At 35.7% G+C, this 16,533-nt stretch overlaps 1 protein-coding gene and 1 non-coding gene across 3 annotated transcripts in view; one reads left to right on the top strand and one right to left on the bottom strand.

The window, feature by feature from the left end:
• Positions 1-16,533, top strand: part of LOC126859043 (mannosyl-oligosaccharide alpha-1,2-mannosidase IA-like) — a 271,648-nt gene that overhangs the window by 76,745 nt on the left and 178,370 nt on the right. The gene's annotated exons all lie outside the window — the stretch shown is intronic.
• On the bottom strand, positions 14,475-14,685 carry LOC126859191 (small nucleolar RNA U3). Its single transcript, XR_007688772.1, has one exon. It is a non-coding gene; the product is annotated as a small nucleolar RNA U3 (small nucleolar RNA).

Here is a 16,533-nt window from a genome sequence, read left to right as displayed (position 1 = left end):
AGGACGAGGTACAAGTTTCGGAGGAGAGGAAAGGTGGAGTTGAACTCGTAATTACTTATGAGGTAAATTTTTTTACGCGGTACCTCGAGATATTATCGGACGAAAAATGCTGTCTTTTTTTTGTACGCGTCGCGTTACGTGGTATGCTGCGTTTTTAATTAAATTAACATTAAAATTAATATTATTCATTTTATTATATAATAATTTAATTCATTAATATTGAAATTATTAAATTAATATTAAATTTATATAAACATTTAATAATACATATATACTTAATTAAACGTTTTTATGAAATATTTAACAAAATCATTATTCAGTTTATGCGAGCTACATAATGAATGTATCATAAAATATGAGATTTTATAAAAGTCTGGTAAAAATTATATCTTTCTATGCCATAAAATAGTTTTGATCTACATGTATTTTTTCAAATAGAAAATGAGAATGATAAATCTTATGTTATCAACAATATCGCAGATTTGATTATGATTATCAAAATGAATTATTAGAAACTGCGCCCTTTATAATTTTCACATTGAATTCTCGGGAAAAGTTCACAACGTAAAATTACGAAGAAAAATCCTACATCATGTCATAAAATATTACCGCAAGTAGGATTTTTCAGACTTATCATTGTAGAGATTATTATAGCCGTTCTAAAATCTTTTGATTTTTAATGAAGAACGCGAGAATATTAGATAAACATATTGAAATTAATAGATGAATTTATATAGCTTTCTTATGTTATTTTAGATGCATCTTAATGCATCCAATTTAATTTGCAGTTTTGTTTATATTTATTATAATTAATATGAAGAAAATTAGTTTAATCAATAATGTAGATGTGCGTATATGAATATAAAATATTATTATAGTTATTATATATAAACGCGTGCTTTTAATAATATTGAAATAATATAAATATACATACTTTCTCTCTTTAATCATTTCTGCTTTGAATTATAAAATGTCCAGATCGCGCGCATGAGAAAAGCGGAGGTTTTTTACCTTAATAATTCAATGTCCTATTGAATTATCATCGATTATCGGTCGTATATGAACATGCCGGAAATAATTTATTAATTATTAATCAGTTTATTAATCTTGCTTTAGATAATTAATTTTTAGCTCAATTATATATTGGAAATAAGCAACTCTATTTCATTTTTCATATTATCTTTCATTATTATTCCCTTTTTCCCGATTTTTCAACGATATTATTATCGATAATAATAGAAATCAGAGAGGAAAGATAATCCGCATGATGTACAGTTGATAATAAAACTGTAGATGCGATACATTTTTTTCATGAAATGTTACACGTTACGTGACGCATAAAAACAATATACAAAGTGTTTCAGATTTTCTAGTACGCAATCTTTTTAATAAAAATTTGATTTTTAAAAAATTAGAATATAGCTCAAACTTTATTTCTGTTAAAATAAAAATTTTAAAATAATTGTGTAGTATTATTTTATATGTCTTACAAAAAAAAAAAAAAAAAATTTTAATTTAATTGTGAATAAAAAAAAAAAATCAATTTTAAAATTATTTTTATCAACTTTATTTTTATTAGCTATTTTTATGGGTTGCATTATTTTTCAAAATGAACCATTTTATATGTTGTATCTCTTCAAATACGCGACTCGGGTTTTTCGATTCACACTTCGAAAAATGGAAAGACCTTTTTTAACGTTGCGTATCTTATATAAAACCAGCCTTATGAGAAAAGTATAAGAGCTCTGTTTCTTCAGGTGAGGAATCTCATTTTCGATTTGAAATTCTTTTTCAATTTTATATTTATTTAGTATTACATCTAACGTTGAATCTTTCATTATAATATAAATGGATTAAAACATTAACTACTTTTAATATAATTTAAAAATAATATTGAGATAATGAAAAGGAAGATATACGAACGAGATATATTAAGATTTATAATTATAATTACATATTCATAATTTTCAAATGCTGAGTCTGACACTTTAACTTTTTAATTACGTTACGCTCCAAAACAATAAAAAAGCTGCGCAAATTGTGGATTGATCGATAGTATTCTTGAAATCTATGTAACTATCTTTCTCGAAGACGTGGCTGAAGAGTTTTGCGAATTCGATCGCCGTGTCGCAGCAAAAAATGCGTAGTTTCCGCGTCGGTGATTTGTGTTTGCGGAGGAGAAGTGTGGGAGGTAGGAAGCGATGAAAATCATTCCATCGCGTTTCTGCTTCGGTTTAGCAACGGACGCTTCGCAGGTCTTGCTCGATATTGCCGTTGCAAGATCGGCACGTTCCGTATTCTTCAGCTGTGCTCTCGAAACGTCTTCTGTCAGCAAACATAATATTTAACTTACGGACGCTTGGTTCGAGCAGAAAATGGATGGCAATTCTACGAACGCGATAGAGAGTTACGACAACGTCACGATCTACACAATCGTCCCTATGCAAACCGTTATTACGATTTATGATGAAAGAAACGACAATAGATGCTCGAGAAATAGAAGAAAACATGGCGATTATAATAAGATTAGAAAGAGGTATTGCGAAATATTTTTTAAGATAATTATTTTGCTTATATAAATAAATTATAAGAATATTTTCGGTATAAGTTAAGAAAAATGTGCGATTGAGATAATTTCGAAAAAAATCCTCTCGAAATTTACTATCGATTTTACTTTGATATTGTGTAAGGAATAAACAAAAAATAATTTATACAATCTCTCGCAGAGAGTAAACGCGTAATTTACACGGATGTTTATCGAGACGCAAGGGAGAAACGCGATTATGGCCGGTGTTGGTTCTTACTTTTTCTCGAAGCGTCAACACTTACCGTTGGAGAGAAAAAGGGCAGACCGCACTCCAGGTGCGTGTATTTCGTGGTTAGATTATCCGGTGTTAATGACGATGACCGACATCGTCTTCGAGCTCGAGATTCTCTTGTTTGTTCAATCCTCATCACCATCGTTCTCGAGTTCCACTTCCACTTTCTTCTGTAAATACGACGAGGTCCTTGTGCTGCGAACACCATCGGGATTTCTTCCGTTGGCTTTCTCGCGACTTAATGCAAAGTTGGAGCAACTTTGGACGGATGGGAATTTCTCGCGCGCGAAATCTCTCGAGTATTGTTAAAACCGTACCGTCCAATTCTCTCTTCCGTCCAAAACGATTTCCGTAATCGTCCTGAAACGATAAACGCTTCCTGACACATTCTCTCTTTGTTACAGTTTCGCATTAATCACCGTAATGCTCTATAATTTTGCATTCAATACTTTATGAGCTTCGTTAATCCGAGAAAAAGCATTGAAATAATGATTAGAAATAACAAGTTAATGCTTCTACAAGCTTTTCGCGGTCCTATGTATATCGCGCGAGATGATCGTTACATATCTCTCAACGCGTGCTAAAACATATGTAAATATTTAATACGTTCTTTTTTCACGCGCAAAATCATTTACGTTCAAATTCCTTTATTAACGACGATTATTCGTAAGGCGCCGAAAAGTTTCGAGTACGAAACCCCAAGTCACGTCGCTTCCGCTCGATGACTTCCTTTAGCGCGACGCTGCACACGTTGCATGTTGACAAAAGTGCACTTCAGCTGTGCCGTCGACGAAATCATTTCAGTCAGTCATCGTGCGGGCTCCGAGAGAGAGAGAGAGAGAGAGAGAGAGATGCGGAGCCAATGCAAACATCTCCCCGGGACCCCGAAGAGGGCAAACACTGGGGCCGAGTGTCCCGAAGTTGCTAACTCACTCGCTTATACATGAGTCCCCTCTATCCGGACTCTATCCGTTGCTCGGTTCTTTTTCCCTTGCTCTGCATCTTCTCCCGAAGACAGGTTTCATCCCCAGCGATTTCATTCGCCTGCCTCTGTCCGACCGCAGAAACGTTCTAGGATTGCTGTCGCGCGCGGATTGACTACGAAGGAGAAAAAAAAAAAAAAAAATTAAGATTGTTATGATATGCAAATCGCGGAAATTTTTCTAGTCGTCGAATCTGCTTCGGTGACTTTCCTTTGCGCGCTCTCGAGGATCTTAGATATCGGACATCGTGCACTCTTCTAACTCTCTTCGTACGCTTCTTATCACAAAGTTCAATTGTCGTCGAGGTTCTTTTACATTTGAATGTTTTGTGAGATGTTAACGTATCAGATTATTTGATAGATTCTTCGTAATCTCGGAAATTAAAAAAAAAAACTCTCTTTTATTACATACTACTTTTCTTGAAAAATCCGTCTGCTTGACATTGGCGTTAAATCGAGAGTCGTAATTGTCAGGATGGAGGCGAACGGAGTCACGGTAAAAATCACGAGCGTGGTTTGATGAAAGGCGTTAGAAATGGTTGAAAGATTCTACGGAGGAGCGACCGTAAAGGTTCACGCGTAATTGTTTCCATTGTATTGGTGGAGGGTAGGAGGGGGAAAGGACTGACGGAAGGATGGCGGCAGCCGTTAACGGCTCTGGCGGCCCGTTAAAGTACTCGGTGCGTGATAGATCGTTTGTTTCTCAATGGCGCTACGTTTAATCCGTGCAATTGTCTGCGTCGGCAAGCAGTTTGCTCGCGTAAGACCGAGTGTTACTTGAAAGTCTCGCCGGGTATCTTGGCGCTTATCGTCGATTTTTGATTCTTCTCTTATCATATACATGACAAATGATAAAACGATCATAGCACATAAAGCTATAAATTATATTAATATTTAATTTCTAAGTTCCTAGTTTTTTGTTAATTATTTATTAATTCCTTATCGAATACATTCGTTTAAAGGAGCCAATATATTAATAGTACGTATAATTTTATCAGTTATTTATTATTAAGTGTTTAATTATGCAATGTATTGTATGCAGCTTAAGCGAATATATCGAAAAATGATGAAAAGAATTTTTGTCTGACTTTCTTCGCGAAAACAAACGTTAGGCCGCGCGCGCTTTAATCTCCTCGCGATGGCGTAATAACCGGCGCGACTACGGCACATTGTAATTTGTTAGAAAATAAGGGGTCTATAAGACTGGCAGCCGTTAGCATCGATAAGTCGGCGATCGATAGCGGCGTTACGGCTAATACCGTAATTTTGGACGGAAAGTGCATATTTGCGGCGCGAGTCAATTCGCAGACTATCTCGCGCCATTAAACTCATGTTTATGCACTTATTATCATCGACTACGTGTGGTGTTGCATACTAGAAGCGTAACGCGATGCAACGAACCGGCATTTTCGAGACTCGAAGTTGCTTATTTATCGAGCTTAACGCTCGAATAACGCGAGCGTACGGATTATAAATGTTTTTGCGTGAAAGATCGCGCGTTTAACGGAGAAAGTGCGACAAAAAGTGAACGGCGATTATTAAGATTTTTTAATATTCTTGCGACTGTACGATTAATGATTAATTAGGACCCGTAAGAGTTATTATTTTCTTTGGGTCTATTTGCCGTTTTCTTTCTCTTATCTTTATTTGCACACGATACTTCTCTCTTCAACCTTCATCTTTTTTCTTCTGTTAGTACACATAGGAGATGTTAGTTTGACGATATTTTTCTTTGTTTGTTCTTGGAACTTGAAAGTTATATTTGCCAGAACGGAAACAAACGCTTGTCCCTCCTTCTCTGTCTCTGCCGGTGTCATCCGGCGTCGGCTGACGTACGACGATTAAAGTGAAATATTGGCCAAGTTGGCGGCGAAACGTGCGGTAGGAATCTCATTTGCCAGCGGGTTAAACAGCGATCATCGTTCGCACAGCTGCGAATTACTAATTGCTGTTTGACTTGCCGGCTCCTTAACTCCTCAAATTGAACCGAGTATCCGAGTAGCCGAAAGTACGGTCGGACTTGGCCGAGTTTGTTTCACAGTTTATCGACTAATGTCTTGCCGCGCGACCGCAAAACCTCGTAATCAATAATATAGAACTATGCGATGCTATAAGCTATGCACGACTATGTATAGCAATAACTTTGACGATTCTTTTTGACAAAGAATTATATTAATTCTATTTACATTCCTTGAGGAATGTATGTACAAAGCATAAGGAATAAATACCTCTACTGCATTCCATCAATTCTGTTCTATTATATGATATAAACAGAGAAAGAGAGAGAGACGTTTGGTATGAATTTATCATTCGATTAATAATAGAACTTTCTACGGTTACTATATCTTGCATAACATAATTGAAACTATAAACTACTTCGCTATAGCATTTGCCATTTTCGAAATCCGACTGTATAATTCTCGTTTCATTGCGCGTTTGTATGTATGGTTTCGCGGAGTCCTTTGTTTTACTACGACAAGCGAGATTTCGACGATGACTCGAGAGTTAACGAGAGGTCGACGTGTTCGACCCCGAAGGATCTCTCGCGGTTTGTTGCACGACTCGATGTTTAGACTGCTTAAGTCAATCGACATATTTATTCATGCGAAGATGCCAAGATGCAACTGCACGCTGCTATGCAAATGCGAATTACGGTCACCTAGCGGAATTGTTCTTCCGTCGGACCGTTCGACCACTTGATTTACATCGCGCGTTATCAATGTTGTCGCGTTCGCGTAATCATCGGAAAGCGCCGGCCACGCCTCGAAACACCGTGACCTCGCTTTTAGATCGCAACTCGGAAAAATGCATCTCGTAAATACTTTATCGAGTAGAAAGGAAGTTTTCCGTTCTTACACCTCGCCAAGAAGCGTTGCCGTATCTTTTGCGATATGCTCGCTCGTTGTTGCTGCCTGAAGGAAAACGGTTGTTATATATCTGAAGTTTTGTTTCGTTTAGTGACATTTCTCGAAACATTGTTGTATGCATGGCACAAATGCACAAATATTTATAACGAGTAGACGAAGTAATTTTATATACATAACCGGATGATTGATCGAGCGCAGTTTAGAGACAAGTAATGGAAGGGGAGATGGATTGGAACATGCGAATTGACAAATGTCACGAGCGTGAAACTAATGATGAAATCCGCGCAGCGTTTCATCCTCGCGCCGTTTTGTTATTTCGCGCAAAACCACCGGACTTTTCACATCACTTTGCCGATCCGAATGAACCTCGTTCAGAGATACAACGTTATAGCAGCTTCGACACTGCACGACCATCCAGATGTCCGATCGACGAGGACGGTCGGACATCTTTTAAGGGAACCCTCTTGAAGGCAACTCGCTCGCTTTTTCCCTTCGAGAGTCACTTATGCCGAGATCAGGTCTTATCTTTTTTTACAAGTGTGTTTACTGCCGCAGTTGCGACTGTTTGTGGCTACTTAAGTAGGCGTGCGGCTTAAAAAGATACGAAACGTCATTTTATTTTGTATACAAGGTGAAGAAGTATTTGTCGATTGTCGCGATAATCGATTCCTTTGTTCTTATATTGAGTTCTTATATCAAAAATTCAGCTTTGCTGCTGAAAACGAGGCATTTGTACAAAAATTATCGCTCTTGATTTTTACAATAATTAAAAAATATTTAACGAGCGATATCGCACAATATGATTTTCGAGTAGCGGAGTTAAGATATTTCTTGAAAGGACTCATCGTGCCGTCGTTATTACCGGTTCTGCTTCTTCGCGAAACGTCTTATTGCATATCTTTGCGAGATAACCTCAGGGAAGATATTTTAAAGGACGATACATTAAAGGTTTCTTGCAAAGCACTTGTAATTTTAAACTATAGTACATTTTATAGTATATTTTATAGTACTCGCGTAACTTTCGGTTTTGTATTTTTTTATCCGAATATAAGCAGAACACGATAAAATTAACATTGTTTTACGGGAGCTTTAATTACGGGAATTTTAATTTAAAAAAATATTTATTCGTTTAGCGGTAATTATCTTTAATTAATTATCTCCACTAGTTAAAATAAAGTTAAAATATTTTATTTTAAAATTTAGCTAAATTTTTTATTATTTTAATTAATAAATAATTCTTTTAAAAACAAATAAAATGACGAATGATAGTAATTTTTATTTCATCAAAATTTGGCAATTAAAAGGATCGCTTTGCGTATCCTTAATCCCTTTACGCAGAAAAAAAAAAGAATAAGAGAACTGACGTGTATCTCGTGGCTTGTGATAACTCTGTTCTCTACAAGAAGCTTCCTCATCCTAATTTTTCATTCTCTTTCTCTCTCTCTTTCTTGATAAACCGCCTTCGAGATACGTCAAAATAGAGCCCGTTTTCTACCCTAGAAATTATTTACTCATGTCGAGAATGCGATGAGCATCGTTCTAAGAGCAGCCCGAGGTCTCACCTACCAAGCACTCGCTATACTTCTTGTCAGGATTTAACCACTGAAAGTTAGCCCCTGCGGCGGTCATTCTCTCTTTCTCTCCTTTACTCACTCTCTCTCTCCCTCTCCGCTTCTACAAGATATCATTACGCAGATAAAACCGCTTTGCTGAAAGGCTTCCGAGCTAATCGACCGCCGTACCGGGTTCTACGCTCTCATCGAAAACGTGCGTTTCCTTGAAATCTTTCAAGCGCACGTGGAATGCCAATGTCCTGATCAGCGTGCTGGTAATCCGATAATCCGCGATACGCGCAATATAATTTTTACATTAATCTTTGATCAGGTTATTTCCTGCATAACTGTTCATGTATATATTTTTTCATTTTCTTTTTCATCTTAATTATGTTGTTAGATTTTTTAATCCCTTAATTTTATTGTATTTTTACTTCGTAAATTTTATTGAAGAAATTATAACACGTGAATGACGTAAGTAATGTATATACTACGCAGACTACCATTTTTTGTGCTTAAGGAAAATCTGGAAATAAATATAACTTTTTTATTACACACAACAGCATTTTGCAACATTATAATCATACGGCGGATCCAATTACACCAAAGAGAGTTAACAATACGGTACGGGAATCATCGGGGTGGTCTTCTTGTTAAGACCACAGTAAAGTACGTATTGTAATCTTCCGACTTTATGCCATCGTTTCTCGAAGTTATAATCACATTGCTCAGCAATTACACCATAAGTCGAGCTTCTATCCTATTTTTATATCTTTACAAGTTTTGTTAGTACATAAATATTATATTAGTTATATATACACTTACTCTTTCTCTCGCTAATAATAACATATCTCTTCCTTACAATTATAAGAAAAAGATACGAATTAAATTTGCTTCTACTTCCATCATTATTAAATCGCTATCAAAAATACGTGTATACATATATGTATTTTTGGTAACAATTACAATTATTCATGACAAATTTTTATCCTTTTTATATTACACATAAAATTATATATTTGCTCGATAATATTATTTAAAAAAAAAAATAATAAATAATTAACAAAAATATAAGAAAGACATCGAAGCATTAAAGGGAGAACTCAAGATTATCGGATTATAGCAACTCGCTCCCAAGTCACTATTAATATCATATTTATCATTTGAAACATTATCACATTATCATCGCGATCCATGAAATCAATTAACTGCAACGGGAGATATCTCTTAGAGCATTCAGAGTTAATTTGCGTCAAACATCGGTTGCCGCGAAATAAAATCTGGCAGGTCGGAGGTAACGCGTTTGGCTCTCGCACGAATACGAGAGATGCCATCTGCCATCTGCTGCGGTTATAGCATGAAACGGACGCTGAAAGGCGAACGCGGGGAGTGAAAGAGGGCGAGCGCTCGTTCGTTGTCGGCTTTATCTAGTATCAGGGTGCAGCAGACAGTGTCGGGCGCTGTTCGCCTCGCGCGATCCCATCGTTGGACGGCGTATTAAAAGCGAAAATAAAATTATAGGAAACCAGCGGAATATTCGGCGTCTTCGTGCGGCTGCTGCTGCTGCTGCACTGCCGCTTCGGCGGCTTCAGCCGGTAGATGTAAACACGCGTTCATCAAGACTGCTTTTGCCTGCCTACCCGGTTGCCTACCTCGTGCATTTTGCTTGTCTTCTTGCCCCGCGGATGGCCGGCTTCTGATAGTATTATGTTCCCTCAACGGCTTTAGCTTCTTTGTTTCGCGGCCGCGATGGCTTTTCGCATTGAATACATGTATATCGGTTGGAAAAGAGTCAAGAAATGCTGACGGTGTCGTGATATCTCAAAGGTGCTTTATGATTGCTCTTATCATCTTCATGTCGATCATTCACGTTATTATAAGTATATCATTTTTCTTTGTTTGGTATTTAATCCTTAGTTAAGTAATTGGATTTTTATTATTGAATATTATTATTAATCATTATAATAATCAATGAGGTATGAAGAAGAATAAATGCAGATATTATGAAGTCGATAAGAGTTAGGCGAATAAATATCTCACTCGCCCACCCGGGTGATTTTTCATGTTTGAACGTGCCTTTATACACGTGGAATTTTACTCTTTCGAAATATCGAGCGGTCGCCGGGAAAACGAAATGGCGACAGTAAATAATGTCCATTCGTTTGTAGCGTCATCGATAAATCATCGGGCGTCATGACGGGAAATTGAACTTTCGAGAATACTTATGCCCATCCCACGTTATTATTCATGTTGATAGCGCGGGAGCGTAAAAAAGGATACAGCAGCGCGTATTTCAGAACCATCGATTATAAATAACGTCGCAATGTTTCCTTGATTCATCCACAGCATAAAACTTTTCCGGAGAAAGAAGCGGTGGCGTGAAAACGAGGTGACAGAAAGATTTGAAGCTGTACCTTTTGTGATGTATTTTCGCATTAAGCTTCGTTCTTGGAACTGTAATTTTTTAATCTTACTGTAAAAATTGCCATAAACGTTGAAATATCGGTGCGAGAGAAACTTGAAAAATCATTGATGTAATCAGTTCAGAAAAAATAATAGTAAAAATAAAAAATAGACTCTATATATTCTCACTACATTTTTGTAGGAATAGGAAAATGGGAACGAGACGTAGTTGGAGTTTGCATTTCCTTTTTTTTTTTTTCTTTTTGTACATTATTTCTCCAAAATCTGTGACTCGGTGTATTTCGATGTATATGGCGAGAGAAAAGAAAATCGAAGCGCGAGGAAAATGAGACGTATATGGGAATCATAAAGAAAGGGGGAACTCGAAGTATGTACGATTGTGTCCGATAAATAATGCAAATCTCGCGGAGCCCTCCTAAGCTTCCGCAAGCTGCTTTGTAACGCGATCAGGATTGGTTGCGAGCTAACCGCGCGCGCGGGCGTCGACGCAACGCATCTGCGCCACCGACCCGCGAGAATTTATGTTCGGGGCGCGTTGTCTAAGGCGGGCCAACAACGGACCGTCGCATTCGCACAAACCAGCCAACTTACCCCCCCGAGTACTCACCGAAACACACACACACACAGAGGTGTAATACCGTTGAGTTAATTACACTCCATGAAACTTCCTACCGCGGTCTTGTTACGTCGCGGCCCACCGCTGTCATCCTAAAATGATACAGATGACCCACTCTGAGCATCTCTCACTACTTCCGCATGTGCTTGCGAAACTTTGCGACGACGATTTTAATTGATTTTATTATTGATATCTTCGTGGTTCTTGAGACAAATAGGATCTAATGTCACTAATGCGTCTGTGATTATTTATTAGTATTTTATATTTCTTATCGATCTTAATATTACGAGAAATATATCAAATATTTGAAAGATTTTCATTGAAGAAAAAATTTGAAATGTACAATACGATATCAAATTTCTTGGCTATAGATATTGCGTCGTCCTACAGATTCTATATAAAGTTATTTGCATTAGTGTGATTTTCACGAGCTATTTGCTAATTTCACATGTGCTCCTCATACTGACGAAGAATGCAATTTCGGCGAAAGCAGAGGTTGGATATACGTATGTAGGGAAGATGTATTAAGCCTATCGGTGATGGCTTGGTCGATAGGTAGGTACCGTAATTACGGTAATGTTATGCGAGTTAATTGGAGGATTTTGTGAGAGCCGATAAAAACGAGATTACTCGGCACCGAAGTCGAGTTTTATACATCGAATATCCGAGAAATTGGCTATCGGCGTATTCTTGCCCGAAAGATCGTTATTACCTTCGTACTAAAAAAAGATCAGGAAATCTCTCATCTGCAATATAATTTAATATAATTTTTTTGGCAATTCTTTTTTCTCTTCCATCCTCTTGTATCCCATCCATACCATTAATTTCGTAAATTAAGAATGTATTCGCATTATCGGTCATGCGAATTTCACTCACGATTCAGTCACTTTTGATTAATGCTGCCAAATCATTAATTTCGAGTTTGCGATACGTTATTTTCAATTTTTATATTTCTTAAATTTAATTTATTTGTTTTTTTTTTCTTTTGTTTTTTTTTTTTTGTTTGTTTGATGCTATATGCGAGATCAGGTATGTATGTGACCTGATTAAAAATTTATCTATCTAATATACAAAAGGGTAATAGAAGAATAACAGAGGATATTGAAATTATAAGATATAACGAGAGTAACAAATTTCTATTTAAATATATCAGAGATTTTATTATGTTTAAAGTTGAAATATAAAAGCGCTATTTTATTGGACGATTCTTTTGAATTGCATACAAGTTTATGGCTTTCGCCAAAGAATGAGGAATTAACGTTTCAATTACGACTTCTCTAATAAACAAACGGACGGCACTCTCTTTTTAACCTCTGACCGAGCAAACTTCTGCTCCGACAACTAGTTAGGACCTCGTATCGTACTTGCAGTTATCGGCTCCCTTTTTCTATAGCGGCAAGTTTGAAAGAAACAGCTAACAAGTAGAGCGAGTTGCGATAGAGAAAAAGTGGAGCAGACGGAGAAAAGCAGATGGCAGGAACGACGATAAAAGAGAAGAATATTGCATTGGGGGATCCGCGGCCGTGTGCTAGTTATTTCTCTCGTTGCTTTATGAAGTTACGTCAACGACCAATCTTTACAACGTTAACGAGGACATGAAAAACTAAAATTAGGGAACGAAGGAAAGGTAATAGTTTAAATTTTTTAAATAATACCAGCTTCCAGCATGAAATGGCAAATTTACTTCAGTAAAGTCGATAATTATTTCTGTCAGATACATTTTTAATAAAAGAAAAAGAATGTATAAAAGTTTAAATCGATTGTTAGTGTTCTCTTAGTTCTCAAAGGCGAAGATAAAAGAAATGGTGTACGCAAACGTTTTTTGAAAAAGAAGATGCTAAAAAAGAATGAAAGGAACGAGAGTAAAAGAAGTAAAACCACGAGGGAAAGGGATAGAAGCGAGAAAAAAAGAGCAATCGCGAGATGCACATTCGATTGGATGCATTGAAGTGCGATGTGAAGGGTCGATGCGTACATTTACAAAAGGGCTTCTGTTTAGATTTTCTGTTGCAGTAACAAGCGATCTTTATATCGTTAACAAGACAAAAGAAATAATAGCATATATCGTTATAAAATTGTTATAAAATATATCTAAGAGTTTAGGATAAAACGATAACAATATCGAATGATTAAAAAATAATAAAATTGATCAAGTTTTATACCGAGAATAAATGCAAAGTACGCGCGCGGAAGACAATTAATTACTAATATAATTCCTTATATTAAAAAGAAAATAATTAGCTCCAAAGTGATTAAATAATTCGTAGATGAAGAAGATCCATAGAGTTTTCTTTATTTTATCCTATATCTTTTTTACCGAAATAAATATATAAAAAATATATGCGTTAAGTTTGAAATAGAAGAAAATGTGAAAAAGAAAGAGTCCGGCAGGCACGAGAATGAATGAATATACAAGGTGCTGATGGACCTCGCGATCGGATGCATGCTAACACAATGCGTTAATACTGGAATGGATGGAAGTAATGTATGCCCACATTGTTTACTGTCGCCTTGGCATGTCGCCGCGGGACATTTGCACGCTGCCGAACACACATGTGCCACCCATTCGCGCAATCGTTACGTCGGACGTTTCATGTGTACTCGCGCCTACGCGATGCGGACTATCCCGAAAACGCATTGTCGCGCAAAACGCATGTGCGATAACGAAACCGCCGCCATCGCTGCCGTTTAACGGTCGCACCGCAGGGCCGCTTAATTAGTTGTTGTGTCATGTAAATTGCGGTAATGAAGGAAGATGAGTCGCGGCGTGAAATGCAGTGGCGTTAATTTTGTTACACCGTGGTCGGGATTGTACTTTACAATTTAAACGTATAATGTTGAGATGCAACACATTCACAAATTAAATTGTAACTTTAAATTTATAACGCATATTATTTGAATTTCTTATTATTTTACTGCTCTTGAATTAAGAAAGAGAAAAAGTCAGGATTTATCATTCGCTGTTGTAGACAAGATACTGATAATTGAAATTATATTATCTTTTTATATTATATATTATATTTTTATATAAAAAAAAACAACATTATTTTAATGCAGAAAGATTTAATAATTCTTTTAACTATTATATTGTATGAAATTTTGTAATATTTATATTATGAACAAAATTAACTGTAAAATTTTGCAAGCTAATTCAAAAATAATTTTATCGACGTAGAGAAAAAATATTTTTCTTTTCAAAACTTAGTAGACCGCGCAGACAGCCCTCCGTTCCATTACCCTTGTATTGAGTGCAGAAGATAAACGATCACCGATGACAGAGATCTCGAACAGGTCGAGAACTCGTGTCGTTCTCACGCCGAAGGAAGTGGGCTATCTCGCTTCTCATCCTATTTACATCAATTCCTATGCTATAGGAAGAGAGAATAAGATCAACTCCTACAGAACTGATTCTATGAAGTATCTTGAAATTCCGATGCTTACATTAACAGACTATAGGCATATTGTAGACCGTGAAATCTTTGTTAACACTTATTATTAGACCTTGTGGCTCTCTAGCAACAAATATAAAAACTGGAGACCAACTGGTCTCCAGTTCATATAAATAGCACTCGAGCCTGGTTATCTATTTAAAGCTGTAGAATGAGAGCAACGTTCTAAAGTGCACACGTCATGTTAGAGACGTATGGACTACTATGGACTGCTGGATTATTACGTATGTGAAAGCTGAGATTTGACATTTCTTTATTAACATATATATATATATACATACTTTGAATTATAAAATCAACAATCGATATAAATTAAAGGGAAAAAGGGGAAGCAAGGAAGAGAGGGAGGAAAAAGAGGACTGTTGCTTCTCGTTCATCGTTCTTTCTTTGCTGCTGACTATAAGTTAATATAGTCGTGAAAAAGAACTATAGCCTTCAGTCTTGAGCGTGAGAACGTCGTAAACTCTCAACTTCTTCGGAATCTCTGTCATTGTTCGTATTTTGCATTCGCACTGTCGCACAGAGAGAAAGACATTTATCCATTTAATCTAGATATCACAAATTGTGAAAAAAAAGGATTTTTTAGCACACACACTTTGAAATAAAATTTTTTCTTGAATTTCTCACGTAAATTTGAATAATTTTATACAGTTTAATAATAACTGCCAAAGAGTTATTAAATATATGCATTTTTTAAATGCTAGAAAATTAAATTGTACAATATTTTATTGGTAAGAAGCCAACAGAGGTATATTACTACTGGTTTTTTAACATTTACTAGATCAGTTTTATTACAATAACAAGAGAAAATGAATATTTTTTTGCCGCTGAATTTTTCCAGTCATTTATGACAAGACAAATCGAGTTTCGAGCTTACTCTGATTTATCGAAATTGATTTTTACGTTGGCCGGAACATCAAATTGGTACTGTCAATATTTTAATTTGTGACACCTGTAGCAATGTCAATACCAACAAAAATTAATTGAGATATATGCTCGTTATAACGACCGCTTTCATCACCATCCGTAGCATGCGATAATTGATTTCTACAAACTGCGTACCAAAAAGAGGATGAATGAACTTATAATTATTTTTACGTTAAACTCGCGTTACTCATCACGTTTTATTAAATAAAACTCTTACGATATATGATATGACTTTTTTGTATATATCAATATTTGTTTGATATTTATAAAATTAGATGCGAATATGATAAGAGACAAACTCTGAGAAAAATTTAAAAAAATCTTTTTTAAAATAAAAATGCAAATGAGATAAAATTATATATTCTTCTAACATAAATATTATAATATATAATAATATTAATATAAATATTATAATATACAAAATGGTGTTTAGCTCTTTAACAGGAAAATACAAATTCGAAATAATCTGATTTGCCTATGTAAATAGCTTTCAAGGCTGATTGTCTATCTGCAGCTTTAGAATGGAAGCTCTATTAGAAATGTATTTTGACATATCATATTAAATTATATTATATAGAAGTGTATCTTAATGTATCATATTAAAAATGTGTTTTAATATAGCTCAAGTATTTTTATTACGCAATCGCAATTTTGTTATCTTTTAAATCTTTAGAAATTGAAGATATGAAATATTATCTAACTGTGAATATATATATATGCGCGCGCGTGTTTACAATTCTTTTGAAATGTAAAATTTACGGCCAACAAACTTCAAACTAAAATGTGAGATGATACTGTTATCTGAAGGCAAGGAGACGAGAACTCATAGAGAACTTTAACAATGGCGAATGCGAGGTAACTTGCAACTCCAACTTTGTAATACTTTGGCCTTTCTA

This window comes from Cataglyphis hispanica, chromosome 2 (assembly GCF_021464435.1).
Source record: "Cataglyphis hispanica isolate Lineage 1 chromosome 2, ULB_Chis1_1.0, whole genome shotgun sequence".
In the NCBI taxonomy this organism is placed as follows: Eukaryota; Metazoa; Arthropoda; class Insecta; order Hymenoptera; family Formicidae; genus Cataglyphis; species Cataglyphis hispanica.
The sequence above is the reverse complement of the archived record's forward strand: the minus strand, read 5'-3'. Positions and strand labels throughout refer to the sequence as shown.